Source organism: Pseudorca crassidens, chromosome 10 (assembly GCF_039906515.1).
Source record: "Pseudorca crassidens isolate mPseCra1 chromosome 10, mPseCra1.hap1, whole genome shotgun sequence".
NCBI lineage: Eukaryota > Metazoa > Chordata > Mammalia > Artiodactyla > Delphinidae > Pseudorca > Pseudorca crassidens.
This window is the reverse complement of record NC_090305.1, coordinates 63,011,373-63,029,300: the sequence shown is the minus strand read 5'-3', so window position 1 is coordinate 63,029,300 and position 17,928 is coordinate 63,011,373. Positions and strand designations below refer to the sequence as shown.

The 17,928-nt window shown below is 41.1% G+C and overlaps 1 long non-coding RNA gene across 2 annotated transcripts in view; it reads right to left on the bottom strand.

Moving 5' to 3' along the window:
* Positions 1 to 17,928, bottom strand: part of LOC137232318 (uncharacterized) — a 557,085-nt gene that overhangs the window by 80,682 nt on the left and 458,475 nt on the right. The window contains exon 7 of one of the 2 annotated variants that reach the window (XR_010946964.1): positions 13,987 to 14,119. This is a non-coding gene — a long non-coding RNA (uncharacterized lncRNA). Of the gene's footprint in view, positions 1 to 13,986; positions 14,126 to 17,928 lie in introns of both variants that reach the window. The other variant, XR_010946963.1, reaches the window with a different exon arrangement.

Below are 17,928 nucleotides of genomic sequence, written 5' to 3'. Positions count from 1 at the left end.
TGATTGGATGACGTCCACCCACATTCAGGAGGGCAATCTGCTTTTATTCAGTCTACCGGTTCAAATGTTAATCTCATCCAAACACCCTCACAGAAACACCCAGAATAATGTTTGACCAAATATCTGGGCACCCTGCGGCCTAGTCAAGGTGACACATAAAATTAACCATCACATCAAACAATTCATGTTTGTTGTGATTATGACATTCTGAAACACTGATAATACACACCCAACCAGTCTGGCTACAAAAATATCAACTCTTATTTCCTTTCATTTTCAAGGAACTAAATACTGAAGCCAGAGGGAAGAAGCAGCTTCCACTTGAACCCTATCACATGAAATTTTAGGATTTAGCATTTCCTTGGGACAATATAGAGGATGGCATACTGAAAAGAGCTTGGATTTATGGTGACATGACATAGATCCAAATCCCAGCCCTGACACTTGCTGGCTATATCACTTCGGGCAAATGACTTAACATCTCTGGATCTTGGTTTTCTCATCTGTAAAACAGGATGACACAACCTCCCACCCACACTGTTCTGTAAAAAATGAGATAAGGTAAAAGAGTGTCTGAAAGATGATCAACCATGCCAACACCTTCATAACATGACATTGAAATGGAGGAAAATTCCGTTGTGAGACCAGAGCACAGAGGGTGTGTTGATTTAGTCCCAACATAACTGCTACATGGTAGACACTAAAGAAATATTGAATGAATAAATGTATACATGAATTTCAGGCCCCACCAACTGTGAGCTCTTAAAAAGCAGGTACCAGGGGCTTCCCTGGTGGTGCAGTGGTTGGGAGTCCGCCTGCCGATGCAGGGGACACGAGTTCGTGCCCCGGTCCGGGAGGATCCCACATGCTGCGGAGCGGCTGGGCCCGTGAGCCGTGGCCGCTGAGCCTGCGTGTCCGGAGCCTGTGCTCCGCGGCGGGAGAGGCCGCAGCGGTGAGAGGCCCGCGTACCGCGGAAAAAAAAAAAAAGCTGATACCAATTTTTGTCTTCCTACGTTTAACACAATGCTGTGTTCACATATTAAGCTCCCAAAAATGTATTAGGATAGGTTATTAAAGCTTGAAATTCAAAAAACAAAGGGTTTGTTCATAAGCAATTCAAATCTGGGAGATTGACTACTTTATAAAAATGTGAAACTATTAGATATTCATTTTTTGTGTCATTCCTCTTAGTGTGTCAGAGATTAAAATCACACTTAATAGCTTTTTGTTATGTTCACACCAACCAGCCACATTTTCAGTTCAATAATCCACCCACTACTGAAGCCATTACTTCTCACTTGGGAGAAGAGAATAATTCTCTTTCACTCAAAGAGGGCATGGTGGTCTATTTTACTCCCTCCAATATCACCTATAAAATAATTTCTGATTTTCTAGTTTTCATTTTAATGTGGCCTTTTTCTGTAATGAATAAAAATGTGTTCATCAACTAATCTCAGTGAATTTTCTTTCCGAAAATGAATGCCAGGGCTCTATGCAGAGACTTCCTTGTTATGTTAACGAAAGAAAAAAGGCTGAGTCACCAGGCTTATGATTCATTGACTTAGCAGGACAGTGAGTCAGTTGGGCCCTGACTGGAGATTGTAAGCATAACAAGGGAGCCAGGTAGATCTGGGCCCCTCGTGTGTGAATATGGAACAAGGGAGCAGGTCTACAAGGGGCAAAACATTTCAATATACATTTCTCCAAAAATTATATATAAGTGGCCAATAAGCACATGGAAAGATGCTCACTATTATTAGCTATTGGGGGAATTCAAATCAAAATCACAATGAGATACTACTTCACACTCACTAGAATGGTTAGTTATAATCAAGAAGTCAGATAAGAGCAAGTATTGACAAGGATGTGGAGAAACTGGAATGCTTATATATCACTGGGGTGAATGTAAAATGGTATAGTCATCTTGGAAATGGTCCGGCAGTTCCTCAAATGGTTAAACATAGAGTTAAAATAGCAATGCCATGCCTAGATATTTACCCAAGAGAATTGAAAACAGATGTCCACATTAACACTGGTACCTGAATGTTCATAGTGGCATTATTCATAATAGCCAAAAAACCGGAACAATCAAATGCCCATCAACTGATGAATGGATAAGTAAAACGTGATATACACACGATGGTATATCATACAGCGATAAAAAGAAATGAAATACTGATACATACTACACATGGATAAATCTTGAAAATGTTACAATAAGTGAAAGAAGCCAGTCACAAAGGGCTAGAGGTTATATAATCAGGTTTATATGAAATGCCCAGAATAGGCAAGTTTATAGAGATAGAAAGTAGATTAGCAATTGTCTAGGGCTGAGGGGGATGACAGTCATGACAACTCATGTTCACACAACCTGTACATGAATGTTTATAACAGCCCTTTTTTTCTTTTATTTCTTTTTGGCTGCGCTGCACGACTTGCAGGCTCCTTGTTCCCTGACCAAGGACTGAACTCAGGCCCTCAGCAGTGAAAGCGCGGAGCCCTAACCACTGGACAGCCAGGGAATTCCCTTCAGCTTTATTCTTAATTGCCTCAAACTGGAAACAACACAAATGTCCTTCAGCTGAGGAATGAATAAACAAACTGTGGTACAGCCATGCACAGGAATACTATTAGGCAATAATAAGAGAATATTAATATGTGCAACAACAAGGACGAATCTGAAATTCATTAGGCTAAGTGAAAGCAGCAAGACTCAAAGGCTACATACTGTATGAATCCATTTCCATGACATTCTTGGAAAGGCAAAACTATAGGGACAAAACACAGATCAGTGGTTTCCAGGAACTGGGAGTAGGGGGAAAGGTTGACTACAAAAGGGCACAAAGGAATTAAAATTTTAACTGTTCTATATGTTGATTGCAGTGATGGTCACATGCATTTGTCATGTATTTGTCAAGGATGAATTTGTCAAAAGTCACAGAATTTTATACTAAAAAGGGTGACTTTATCTGTTTGTAAATCTTTTCTCAATAAAAAATTTTTTTAAAGATAAGTATTAAAAAACTACTAAACATGCTAAAGTAATATAAGGGACCCTTATTTTTGTTTACCATTTTGTTGAAAATATTTGCCAAATATGTAAAAACATGAAAACATACTTATGATATAATAGCATATAAGGTAATCAAGTGATTATATTACATAGTTATAGTATAAATACAAATCTTGTATTTAAAAATTCTCAAGTATTAGGGATGAAAAGACAGAAAAAATTAGCCAACATGTCAATAGTAGTCATTTATGACTGGGGTGGGGGAACCATGGATGATTTTTCTAGCTTTTAAGTTATATGTAATAAGTATGTATTGTTTTTCTGTAAAGAAAATGACAGATTACATTTATGAAAAAGGATTTGTGGGAGTCAGAATAATCCTTCCCAAATATAAATATGTGCTCAGAGTATATGTATATTGGTCTAAAAAAGATGTTTATTAAACAAGCCGCTATTCTTTGTGGCTTAAGTTTACTTTTCAGCAGAATGAGAGGAATTCGTATGAAATTTTTGCTACTGCTCCCCTTGAAGGCAAAATAAACAAACAACAGCTAATTCAGAGTGGGTGGAAAAGGGAGTTTGTAAAAACAGAAGCATTCATTTGCACATCTGATTTAATTCACATTCTCAATCAAATATTTTCTAGTTTCATGTTTCGCTTTCCAGTAAAACAGTAAAGCTAAGCAACATGTTAATATGAGCCACACTCTCTCACCCACCAAATCTATAGCAATATGCCCCATAAACGAAGATCCACCAGCCCGGTTCTGTTTCCATAGCACTGACCAATAGTAAGCTATTTGTGACCAGACTTACAAAGCAGCCTCTTATTATCAAAGACCTCACTGATACCATCTAGTCCTGAAGGAAAATGGATCCTAACTCTCCCGTCTAACCTCACAGGGGCCCCCAGTGCTGCTGCATCACCTATGGGATTAAAGGATGGTTTGAGCTGAACAAGAAACAAGAACATCCTGAGTATTTTTGAAAGATATTTTCTCTGAGCCAATATGTGCTTTATGACCCAATGAGGGAGAGACTGCAGGACTACTGTAACGTAAACAAACTGTCAGGAGGTGGCAGGGCTATGAAATCAGATAGAGCTGAGGTCACTATGGCTTCTACCTCAAATTGGTGGTAACACATAATTTTTTAACTTCTTTGAGCCCCAATATTCTCATAGGTAGCAAGGGAGATGATAAGGCCTATCTTTGAAAATTATGGGGATTAAGTGGGGGTAAATGAAAAGTGCCTGATATGTAGTAGGCACTTAATAAAACGTTATTTCTTTTCCATGGAGGTCCAGGATGTTCTGTGAAAAATCATAAGGAAGCCTAGCTAACTGTTCTAGACAGAACAATAAGAGTGTCTGTGTGTGTGTGTGCGTCCGTGTGTGTGTGTCTGTTTGTGTGTGTTAGGACTAGTGGGCAGAAAGAATCATGTACAATGGTGTGAATATATAATTAGAGGTGGAAACCGAAACCTACAAGACCTGGGAGAGAGGCTTCCAGACTCCTAGTGTAAAAGTTATGAAGAAAGAGAAACAATTAGTCAACCCATTTGAAAAGGTTGGCCAAACCTAATTATAGGATCATAATATATTCTAATTGAAAGATTTTTTCTTTTTTCTTTTTTTAAAAATTTTTGGCTGCGCCGAGCGGCATGCAGCATCTTAGTCCTCCGACCAGGAATCGAACCTGCCCCCCTTGCACTGGAAGCACAGAGTCTTAACCACTGGATGCCAGGGAGGTCCTGAAAGATATTTTCAAATTAATTGTGTCCAATTTTCTCGTTTTTCAGGCAAAACAACAACAACAAAACACACCAAGGTTCAGAGGAAATAAAGGAATTTCTCAAAGTCACACAACCTGTGGGGAGCAAAAATGGGACTAGAACATTCCCAGTCCCATTTTTCTGGGGAGGTAGGGCTCTCCTCATCCTCTGAGAAACTGCTGGCCCTTCTTTGAAATGCCTCTGCAAACAGGTCTGTGCTAGATGCTGGGCGAAGCAAGGTATATGCCCACCTCTCAGTGCCATGCCAGGAAGGAGAAGACAGGAAGATGGGGAGAGGGGACCACAAGCTGGAAGATGGCACAACCACAACTGCCAAGCCATTAGGAGCTGGAACTAAGCACACGTGCACACATTCGTGCATAGATGTTTACATTACTTGGGGTTGCAGCAGATTGCTATTTGTCATGGAAGGTTCCACGGAAAAGATGTATACCCTGCTCAGCAAGGAGAATATGGGTCTTGAGGAAATCACTGAAGTGGGTGAGTGATGACACTTGATGGAAACTAAAGAGATATGCGAGGATTGCAAGCATTCTGGGAGGGTTTATCAGGCCATGTGACCTGAGGAAAGTCACATGACAACCCTCTCTTCACCTTCCTTATGGATTATGTTGTCTTCGCCAACACGGGACTACAGTTGAGGTCATGGGCATGCCAATGGGTAAATGATTTAGAGCTGCTCATTGCATATCCAGGACTCAGAGACCTTTTCCAGCTTCTTCCCTCTCCTGGGGAAATTCTAGGTCTTCTTAAGGAAGGTATCTGAGTGTTTCACATAGAATTTGAAGCCAATGTCTCTGCTGCACTGCGTATCAGGTGCCTCATTCCTAAAAGGATGAAACTAATAGAGAGGGCTTCATATTACCCTGAGATATTAGACTTTGAGCTGTGTGTAGGGTCACAATGGGACTTTAGGTTGTCTCTCTGGCAGAAGAGGTTTTGGATGTTCTCTAAGCAAAAAGAAGAATAAACTGGGTATTTGATAGACTGCCAGACTGTGGTAGTGACCACTAAGTGTTCACCAAAACGTCTTTCATTTTTTCCCCAGGGTATACAAAGAAACTACATTTCCCAGACTCCCTTGCAATTAGGCATGCTCACATGACTAGTTCTAGCCAACAGAAGATGAGAAGAAATTATGTATGTTATGGCTGAATGTAGAAGGATCTGAGGATCTGCCTGAGGGTGGAGCTACATGATGGAAAGATCATGAATCAATATATCACTGAACTACATGAGCAAGAAGTTATCTTGTACTGTATTACACTACTAAGATTTGGAGGTTGAGCTGTTATAGCACTTAGCCTGCCCTACTTATATTTCATCAGTCCTAAAATGCATATGTTTCCATATTTTAATACTTCATCTTAGACTTGATGACATACAGTCGTATGACAACGCTAAAAGAGGCGTATCAATATGCTCGCATTCACACAGCTAGTGTGATGCCGATACTCCAAGTCTCCTCAATATTGGACCAGAAGTTACTATAGTTGACTAACTCACAGCTCATGGTCACAGTGCATGGAACCATGGAATGGTATTCTTAGCATTCTGAATACTAACTATCTGGATTCTGTGACCGAGGTAGGGATCAAAGCTTGAACATCAGCTAGATTTGGGAGTGGTGGAGGGGAGGCGAGGTAAACCTGGTAAACCACTGAGAGCCCAATTGTGTCCAGAAAAGGGGAAGGCTCTTCTTTGAAGAACTGAGCTCAATTTCAAGTCCTGTCAGAATACAGAAAAGAGATGCCTCAGCCTCTAGTGTTAGCGTGTGTTCCTGTCAAACTGCCTTTGGATGTTAGATCTGCCATCTGCACCATGGTGTCTGGTTGCCAGGGTTACAATGCTCTCCTTGAACAGAAAATCAAATAGTTTCCTAAAACCCGCAGGTAAAGGTCAGAGCGGGCAGAGCATGCTTCGTTTCTTGGTATATAAACAGAAAAATATGCTGTATGGAAAGCAAGTACTTTAGATTCCTCCTTTGAGGCCAAGCCGGTAAAGATGATCTGGGTGGAAACTTCAGAGATGAGCTATATATAAAAGAGCATCTTGATAATGCAAAAGAAAATCCATAGCTGGACACTGGAAATGAATGCTGAAAAATTGAACCCAAGATCCCATGTCTTTAAGGGGTCATGGTCTCACATGAATCACCCCACGTTCTCTACTCTCAGCTACCCCGTTTCCTCTCCCAACTTTTAGAGTGAATAAGTCCGTGTGGCTGAGGAATAGGAAACACTACCTAAGTAGTGATGGAGCAGTGGAAGAAGTACATTTCCCAGATCCTATATGTAACTTAAATAATGGTTTGATTCTCTGCCTTTTCAGGGCTCAGACAGACTCAGGGGTAGCAGAGTGAAGGGGAGGGGGATATTCTCTGGCCAGGATAATTTAGTTTTGCAGCCCATGCTTGAAGAGACAGAGCACCTCTGGCTAGAGGAGTAACAGACATTTTAAAGACTCTTAGAGAAAGGGGAAGAGAGTTACCAGCTGTCCTAGGCTTGTTGCTTTTTATTTTTCTTATTGTAATTTTTACTACCATTGATGCTTCTAATAATTTTGCTACTACTTCTGCTTCTAATACTATTAGTATTTATGACCCCTAGCTCTTCTAAAATAATTTCCAGTGAAAGTATTATAATTGTAATATATGCAAGTGTAACTGTACAGAAACATATAAAATGAAGTTCCCTTCTACGTATCTTGATACCCAAGAACTATTCCTTATCAGTGATCAATCTAAAACATTTCTTGTGTTACTTCAGAAATATTCTATGTTCACATATAGACATATAAATATATTTGGACAGATGTGGGATTTAATATATATCTGTTTCTCAACATATTTTTATCACTTAACACTGTGTCTTGGATATATTTCCTTGTTAGCTCCTGTAGAGCTATATATATGTGAGATACAAATTCGCAACATGGTTCAGTAGAAAGAGCATGAGCTATAATTAAGGATATTTGAAAAGATTTGGCTAAAGGATGACAATAGCTTCATTCTTTACAATAGCAATAGTTTTGCAACAACCCAAATGTCCATTAAAAGGAAATTCACCATAGTATCATCATAGAAAAATATATAGCAAAACAGCCTTTTTGTTTGATATTAAATTTTAATTACATGACACAAAAGAGTTCTTAACCAGATTTGGGACAATTTTTCTTTCTCATGCTTGATACTTGTAATTGATTCTTTCCTATAACAGCTTGTTCAAGCTTCATGTTTCAAAAATTCTTATCACTTTGAAGATATGAATTGAACATACTTTATTTATTTATTTTTTTGCGGTACGCGGGCCTCTCACTGTTGTGGCCTCTCCCGTTGTGGAGCACAGGCTCCGGACGCGCAGGCCATGGCTCACAGGCCCAGCCGCTCCGCGGTATGTGGGATCTTCCCAGACCGGGGCATGAACCCGTGTCCCCTGCATCGGCAGGCGGACTCTCAGCCACTGCGCCACCAGGGAAGCCCTGAACATACTTTAAATTCTTATTCTGTATGATCCTCTAATTTGGTCTCCCTTAGTATAGTTCATTCAGTCTGCTTTTCTTAAAGAGTACTTATATTCCTTAGATGTTGGGTTATTTTGTTTTATGAATTAACTTGGCTTGACCCAGGAAGAAAAATATAATTAGCCTAAAAACCTTAACTTGAGCAACTCTTAAACAACGTTATTAGCTGGGTTAAGAAATGGGGTGGGAACATCTCAGGATGGAGAGGGAAGGAGTAGGTGTTACAATCTGGGTTTAACTAACCCTTGCAAGTGTCTTTCCCAAATTTCTCAGGTGACCGTTACCCTCATGGTATCTCTGTCCAGGAGCTTTCACTCTTTCCTGTAAGAGGTTCAACCACTGGATCAGGGATGAAGGAACTGTGAGTAGGGGATGCTTAGAGGCGTGCCAATCTGCTCGCCACCATTACTATCAACTCTGCCACCCCTAGCCAGGTGCAGCACTAGGGTGACCTTTGCGTGTGTAAATGAGATCATTAACTCCCTGACTTGAAATCCTAGTACAGCTTACCATTATACTGGACTAAAACCAAAGTCTTTCTCATGACCTGCAAGGCCTTGCATGATCTGATTCCTGCCCATCTGCCTTATCTTCCTCTTCCCAATCTCCAGGAATTCCCATCAGTCAAACCCAACTAGAAGGTAATCCACAGAAGTCAGCATTCTGGTGAAGAGAGGAAAATGGCAGGGGTGAAAAGTGGCTCTGAAGGGGAATGAAAGGGATCCCACATGATAATCCCCAAAAGTTAAGAGGCACGGGCCTATGGGGCTAGTGGTTACTTAAGCTGGAAATCTAGGACTTTCTTGAGGAGCCATGCCTTACCTTGCCGCAAAGGGTTATAGTCATCTAGTGTGAGGACAGAATGTATGTGGGGAGGGGTGCAGGGATGCTGACACTCCCCCTAGTAGACTCTCTTCTCTCGAAACTTCCACCCCATGAAAATTAGAAAATGCCTAAATAAAGTGAGGGGGATATTTTCATTCCCTCTAGGACAGGCATCTTGGGAAACCTTAAGAGTCAATGAGCCTGCTCCATCCAAGGTAAGCAGTTTAGTCTGTAAGTGGAGCAAGCTCATAACATCACTGAAACCTTAATCAAGGTCCCCTTGATCATCAAGATTCATGATTTAAAAAAATTTATTTATAAGTTGAACATTTTCCAAGCAATCCATGCAGAATTCTATTTTTTTTTACAAGAATAGAATGTAGTGTCTCTGCTTAAGATGTATGAGTGTGTGTACAAGTGTGAGTGTGTGTGAGTATAAGGAGGTTAGCTGGGGTTTTGCCCGCTCTTCTCCCTTTCCTTATCTCAGCAGCACCTAGACAGCAGATTGGAAAATAGTAAGAGAATTTCTGATATAGTCCAACTTCACTGCATGGACAGGAAGCCCAGTCCTAAGACTTCAGTCCAAGATCATGCAGGCACTAGAGTTTTGAATCTCCTTAACACTTGGTCTAGGGCTCTATCAGGCTCCCTACCCTGCTTCCCATATGGTCTCTGGTACACTCACAAGTACATCATTAAGCAGATCCAAAGCATCTTAGATTTGGGAAACGTATCACATGGAGTGATGGGGTTAGAACAGGCAATAGAACAGATTGGGGGAAGGAGTGTGGTGCATGTCAAAAGAAAAAAACAAAGACGTGGAGCAAATATTAAACCCAAAATGTATTTTCTGTTGACTTTTTTTTCTCAAAGCTGCCAAATACTTATGATTAGGGATGAACAAGTCTTAATGCCACCATTTTATCAACTCATTAATCAAGAGGAAAGGCTTCTCATTCTCACAGATGTTAAGGATGAAATATTCTCAAAGCATACAGGCCATAGATGACAGGTACTCCAGCAGCCTAAAGTATTTTTGGAAGCAGTGGAAGTCAGTGAAAACTGACCTGGTTACTGACCTGGTTACTAGAGTCAGTTGGAATGCAAAGCTATTTTGATGGTTACCACAGGAAGCAGCTGCTACTGAAGAAATCATTGCCCTATCTGTTAAAATAATCTAATTGGGTATTGGCTGTTGGGCTTTTTTAATTTTCCATAGAATAGAAGACTGAAGATCTTATTAAAGCTCTTCTGAGAAAAAGGCCAACCTACCTTTGAAATTTAAAGCACAAACCAAGTAGTCCACACAATGAACTTTTGGGACATTCTCTTATTGTGTCTCCATGCTTTTGAATTTCCAAGTTTGGCCTCCACACCTACCACTTCTGATGTGTCTGCATTTTATTTTCTAGAAAACCTCTAAATATTTACTGACACTTATTATCAAAAGTAAACATTTAAAGGAAACAGTCATTGCAGGGCTGCTGCATTGGATTCTAGACACTTGACTGCTCCCAATTGTGCCTTAGTGATTGGGAGAGCTTGGGGTATTGTTATTGAAAGATGGACACTAAGTCTTGTTCCAAACTTAAACCATCTGTGTCTATCAACCAGTGCCCAATCATCTTCACCGTTTGTTGTTTCTCTTACATAAGGTTAAGTCTAAGTTCTTGAGTTTGTCATCTTCCCACTCAAAGCCTATTTATCCTCTATATTTTTAGATAAATTTAAGAAGCAACTCAACCTGACGATATACTAAATATTTCAAAATGAGAACACTCATGCTCCCTCTGAGTTTTAAGTGCTTACTGAAAATCCAACAAATCAAGCAAGTCCCTGCGACTAAACTAGACCACCTAACAGAGAGTCACAGCTTTTCCTCTGCAAATTATTTACATCAACATAAAAATCATTGGTGTGTGATCCAGACTCTCTAGCTATGATTCATCAAGAATGAACTTTAGTTAACATTAAATGCCACACTACCTTTGGAAAACTAGGACATTCAATCCAGATTCTACTTAGAGTTTTAATGCAAGAAACAGAACATTTTCTTCCATCGTCAGAGTGTCTAAGAACTCTAGAAATGAGTTTTTGTTCAAAAACACTACGGTTACAAAAGGCAGAATCTGAGGGTATCTTTGCCTATGACCAGAGCATGTCAGATAAAAGAATAAGGCACCATCAACTAATAAGTGTTTGTGAGACAAAGATTCCACCCCAAGAATTTTCATTTCTGGTAACAGTGCTTATGTGGTTCAGACCAACCTCTCACCAAGAACAACTAGAAAAATAGCAGAAAGCATTTTTAAAGAATCTGTTTGGAGGCATCAGAGAATTAAGAAGATAATGAAGAATTGTAGCTCCAGGAACTGGGAGGAGGACAGAATACAGAGAAATGAACCCAGCATTTGGGGCCACTTTTTCGTAGGGTTAGTTCATGGGAGGAGAGCGTGTTAGTAATTTTTCAGCTGATCTGAGTGCAATGGGTTAGAGCTGCTCACCCAACGTCTTTCTCACTCAGTCTCCTTCTGATTCCTTTGGAGAGCTTCCTGTCCATTCCATGTACAACTAGTGGGGATTTTAATCATGACTTCCAGTAGGATAGGCGTATGGCCCAAACTGGAGGCAATCAAACAATATGCCACCAGGAGAAAAGCATTAAGATAAATAATATGGTTGAGAACTGAAATTTGAAATCCAACCCTTAGAAGTAGCTAGGAGAAGGGTAATAGGAAAGAAGTCAGTCAGCCAACGTGTGACCAATATGCTTAAGAGTGGGTGGTGTCATGGAACCCAGGAGAAGGGAGTGTTTCGTGAAAACCATGGAGGTCAACTATGCCAGATGCTACTGAGTGGTCAGGATGACAACTGAAAGGTATCCATTATATATGGCAGTGTGGAGGATGTTGGTGATTTTTGTCAGAAGAAATTTCAGGAAAGTAGTAGGGGAGAAGCCAGATTGGAGAGGGAAGGAGAGAAACCAGGTAGTGAGGAAATGGAAACACTGAGTAGACAATTATTTTGTGGTTTGGCTTTGAAGGAGGTAGAAATATGGCCACATCTGGAAGTAAGGAGTCAAAGGAGTGTTTGCTTTGTTTTGCTTAAGATGAAAGACATTCAGGCATGCTTGTATGAACTCTCTGAAGTCGACTCAATTTTTATTAAATGTGAAACCACCTTTTGTCCTACCTTTAAGTTCTTCTCTATTTTGTTCTCTACGACGAACTTCTTGGTATCAGATGTTGACAAAAAATAAGTCTATAAGTCATGCATTTGGATGTAAATATTTGGGATCTTTAGAATTGTCATGAGATGGACCCCAGGTCTTCTAATCCAATCACAATGTGCCTTGCTAAGGTCTTATACCTAGGTAATGGCAGGATCTCCTCCTTGAAGACTAGCAAAGCCAGACATAGAACTTCAACTTCACTGCTGAATCCAATGGCTTGCAGGGCTCAGGTTCACTCTCAGAGCTGTCATAATTATATAAAGAAAACAGTCTGAAGTCCTCCTTTTACCAGTCTCCTGAGAGTATGACATGCGTGAGCTTGTTCTTGAGACCATGGTCATCTTTGGGATACTGATAACACTGAGTCTCTGGACTGTAAATCTGGGGGTTGGACCTTAAAACTGGGCAATATCACTGATGTACATTATGAGCCCTTAATTCATCAGTTGGAATCCTCAGCTAGCATGCCTATTTGAGGGAGGGGAGTGCTCAACATTTAATATTCTTATTTCTTAATTAAATAATTGGTTCAATGTGGTTCTTTCAGCTCTAAGCTCTAACTCAGAATCTAGACAAAGTTGGCGGCAAAGCAGTCAATATATGATGCTATTTAGGAGCCCTTTTAGCAGGGAAGTGCCAAGAAAGAGCAAAATGTGTGAGCAAGAAAACAAAAATAAAACCTAAGGGTAAATTAAGATGAAGTAATCGAAGCTTTTCAAAAACTTGTATTTAAAAAAGAGCAAATGGATGAATATCTCAAGCAATGTCAAATATCAGATTCTGCCTACATGGTTGAATATATCATAAAGACCTTATACAGCAAAAGCAAAATTACAACTTTATCATCTCCTCAAAAACTTACTTCCCAAGTTCCTGTCATGGTCTGAAAACTTTTCCACAGACACAAAATTACTTGAAATAGACTGATGCCCTCATCCCAAGCAAGCCACCTGATGCAAGTATAGCTAAGACTTTACAAAAACAAGTAGTACTTTCAGCAGGATGTTAAACATCGGGCTCAAGACTTGAAAATCTATGAAACTACTAGACTGCTATTTCTGAGAGTGCTAGGCTACTGAGTACATTTGGCACGCAGGCCGGCGGTGGGGAGCAGGGAATAATTCTATATTTGAGCAAGGCGTATTTCTTGGGAAAAAAATCAGCTTTTTAGGACTTCCTATTTTCTTTTGAATTATCCAGGTTATTGTGTTTTTTTCCTCAAAAATTTTCCCCTCAAAAAAAGATGCAAATAAGCTTGCATGTGCACACACACACATACACACAGTATATGAATTTATTTCTAGAGCGATCAACAATGCAAATTTTTGTAGTTTTCTTTTCTTAATAATACAAATCTTGATGAAAGACTGGGGAACACTAAGTTGATAAGATTGGACCACTTTCATCATGGGAATGGCAGTGACTTGTCCTCACTGGAATAACTTCTGTTTAGAGAATGGACTTGCCTTCTCTGCTGGCACCAGCACCACCATCCATGGACTCACTGAGTACCTCAGAACCCATCAGATATCCCTCACAACACAGCTTCTGTCTGAGCAACCTGTTTCACAGCATAAAAGTTATGACACTTTGCTCTCACCTTTGGAGTTCTCTGGACTCACCGTCTACTTCATCACCAAGAAGGAGCTGTCCACTTAAAGTGGTTGTGTTGCTAACTGGGAAACCTGCATGGTTGGGGTGCTGTCTTCCAGAATGTGGTATATCTTCTCAACCTGCAACTGACACACAGAGTTTGAGAACAAAGTAACACAGTAGTAGTGATCCCTCTCATCATTACACTTAATAACCCACTGGCAGAGTCTTTGCTTCCCGTTCCAGAACCTTGGGTTCTGTTGATCTGAAGGTCTTCATTCCCAAGGGAGGGATGCTTTCACCAGGGGACACAGAATGGCCCCATTAAATCTGAAACACAGGCTATCCCTTGATCAGGTTGGGTTCCTCATGCCATTGAAACAACAGGCAAAACAGTCATTGAAACAGGGCTGATAACGGTCTGGGGTGATTGGTTCTGATGAGCTAGAGGAAACTGGAAGTAGTTTCCTGATGAGGTTACTTTATGGATTGCCTTACCATCTCAGTTTAGCTTCTCAGCTTTTCTATCACCTGTGTAAAACTTCCTGCATTAGGGATTTCCCTGGTGGTGCAGTGGTTAAGAATCCGCCTGCCAATGCAGGGACACACGTTCAATCCCTGGCCTGGGAAGATCCCACATGCTGCGAAGCAACTAAGCCCGTGCGCCACAACTACTAGCCTGCCCTCTAGAGCCCGTGTGCCACAACTACTGAGCCCACGTGCCACAACTACTGAAGCCCACGCACCTAGAGCCCTTGCTCCACAACAAGAGAAGCCATTGCAATGAGAAGCCCGTGCACCACAACGAAGAGTAGCCCCTGATCACCACAACTAGAGAAAGCCTGCGCGCAGCAATGAAGACCCAATGCAGCCAAAAATAATAATAATAAAAATAAAATTTTAAAAACTTCCTGCATTAAATTTCCTGTTTCAAATATTTAGAGTGCTTCCTTAGGACCTTGACTGGTATAGTTTTGGGTATCAGGAGTGGTCCCAGGAAAATTCCCTCAAGAAGGGATTCTAGGGATTGAGTTCTTATCAGTTTGAGCACAGTTTCAGGGCTGTCCTACTTTACAGATGGAAAATGAGTTACTGGTACCCTTGGTATCTCGCCTTCTTCCTCTGAGTAGAACCTCTATATATTATCTGGGCTCATGGCCACCCAGAATAACCATTAGCCCTGACCAGCCTGACTTGCACCAGGTTTAGCCAGGTGACAAAGTTCTGGCCAATAGAATATAAACGGAAGTAGTATGTGAAACTTCCTGGAGCCATCTTTAAATGGAGCAGCTGCACTTCCCTTCTCCCTTGCTCCTTTCTGCTGACTGGAATGCAGACATAAAGATATCTTGGATTATCCCTTAGGACAGCAGAAGTGAAAACTTGAAGAAGCCTTGGTCTCTGAGGAATCTGAAGAACTTTCTTATCAGCCCAAAGGTTGGATAGAACCAGTGACATGGTCAGTGGCTCCAGGGAGACCAGAGGCTCTTGCCCAGAGATAAGCAAGATCCGATACCTTAACTGGAGTGTATACGGACCCAGAATATAGGGTGTAAAGAGGCATCTCCTCTCCCATAGAAGGTAGATTCCTAAGTTTCCCCATTTGCCAAGTTGAGAAAAAGGAGATAGAAGGGAAGAACTTCTGTGATAAGGAAAGGATCTTCAAATTCCTTGAATATCTACCCTCCAAAGATTCAGGGATCCAAAGGAAATGGTTTAAACCAGAAGAGACTGAGAAACCATCCACTAGAAGATTTAAGGTTTGTTTATTTGTTTGTTTGGTTTTCATTGCAACCCAGTGGGTGGGGACTTAAGGATGATATTAGATCAGTCATGGGAAATAAAGAATCAACATCTTCTTTGAATATGTGGAATATAGTGGGTATGAACATTTGATCAAACTGAGTTTCATATGGCTAGCCTGGCAGAATGCTGGAGTCATCGTTAGGGAAGAATTATGCATGTTAAAGCCAGCAAGTCCACAGATCATAGTATGGTTAAAGCCATCAAGCAGATCATGGATGTCATTTCTTTTATCAGGAAATCCTATGTGGTAAGAAAAAGCCCACAGTGATGAAACAACAGAGAATATGATGAGCTTTACACATACAAGAATAATTCAGAGGCTTCCCTGGTGGCGCAGTGGTTGAGAGTCCGCCTGCCAATGCAGGGGACACGGGCTCGTGCCCCGGTCCGGGAAGATCCCACATGCCACGGAGCGGCTAGGCCCGTGAGCCATGGCCGCTGAGCCTGCGCGTCCGGAGCCTGTGCTCCGCAACGGGAGAGGCCACAACAGTGAGAGGCCCGCGTACCGCAAAAAAAAAAAAAAAAAAAAAAAAAAAAAATTCAGATACCCTGTAGGGAACTCTGCCAATACCAGGGCAAGAAGACATCTGTAAGGAAGTTGTAGAAACTTCAGAAAATGCAGCCCAGTCCCCAATAAAACCAAGACCTTAAACCTTGGTGACAAATGTCAGTCTTCCCACACTGGAGCCCACGTTCCATGAAGGCAGCGACAGTGCCTGCTGTTGTGTGCCCAGTGCTCAGAACAGGGCCTGGTACCTAGTAGCTGTTCAATAAATATTTGATAAAAAATGGGTACATAACTTTTTCCTTATTTTCAAAACTTTCTACCATAAGGAGATGGTGCATTTCTATTCAGAAGGAAAAGATTATTAAAAACTTCTTCAGAAATATGAAGTATAGTACTTTAAAATATTCCCTACTGATACCTCATAAAGAAAATACTAGAGGACGGTGGAGTAAAAGCTACATACGTTGGAGGAAGAAAGTTGTGACTTAAGCAGGGGAAGCAGTGGGGGGCTCAAGGGCTTCTCAGGTTGGCATCAAGAGCCAGGGGCCCATGACTGCAACAGAGGTGAGGTGGGGGAACCAGAGGCAAGGACGGGCACTGTAGTCTCGTACTGCCTTATATTTTCTCCCAAATATTTGGCGTGGTCACTAGCGGCAAAACACTGTTCTGGGCATTTCATCTCTGCATCTCCTTTAATCCTCATAGCAATCCTTTTGGTAGGAAGAGTCCCATTTAGCAGGATCAGAGAGATTAAACAATTTTCCCAAAGCCACACAGCTGGAGGTACACAGAGTGAGATCTGGACCAAGACTGTTTCACCTGCAAGCTTGGGTTTACATCTCCAGCCTCACCTGGAACACATTCTCAAGGGAGCGCTCACTGGCGATCTCTGCTCCTCACTTATCCCTGGATCCCTCTTCTCAGGGTCAGCTCAGTGCAGCGAGAGGCTCTCAGGCTTCCCTTTCGTTAACACGAGCCCTATCTTCAGAAAAAGCCTGGATGTCACTGCCTCCAAGTAGTTCTCCTTGATCACCCCTAACCGTGCTCTGGCACAGCCCTGTCACAATTGCGATGCTACATTCCATTGTGTGGTTATTTCATTAACCTGTCTTCCCCACTACGTGGAGACAATATTTGTTTTCACTCTCCATTGTCATCCTAGTGTCTAGAACAGTGTCTGGCACGTAGCAAATATTGATAGGTATTTGTTGAATGAATAAAGTAATGTTTTGAGTGTGAGAATCTGCTGCGGGGGTCATTTCTACAGTCCCTTTATTGATTGATTTCCTAGGACAGTGCACTAGGACACCCCTGTGTGACTTTTGATATGGGCCTCTGTTGAACGGAGGCCTGGGCTAGACAAAAGGGAATCAGGGCATAATGTTGATCAAATTCTTTTTAAAAATGTAGTATACAGTTAATTTTTCTTCCAAGATTCTGACACAGTTACTCTGCTCTGAGGACGATGCATTATTAACGAAATTCTTAAGACACAGAGAAAAATGAAATCATTCCTTACTAAAATTAAATTATTGAAGTGAAATATTGGAAAGTTTCATTATCAAACATAGATCTTTGGAGATTAGTTTATACTTTATAATCTAGTAAAATAGCTTACAAACTTTATACATTCCT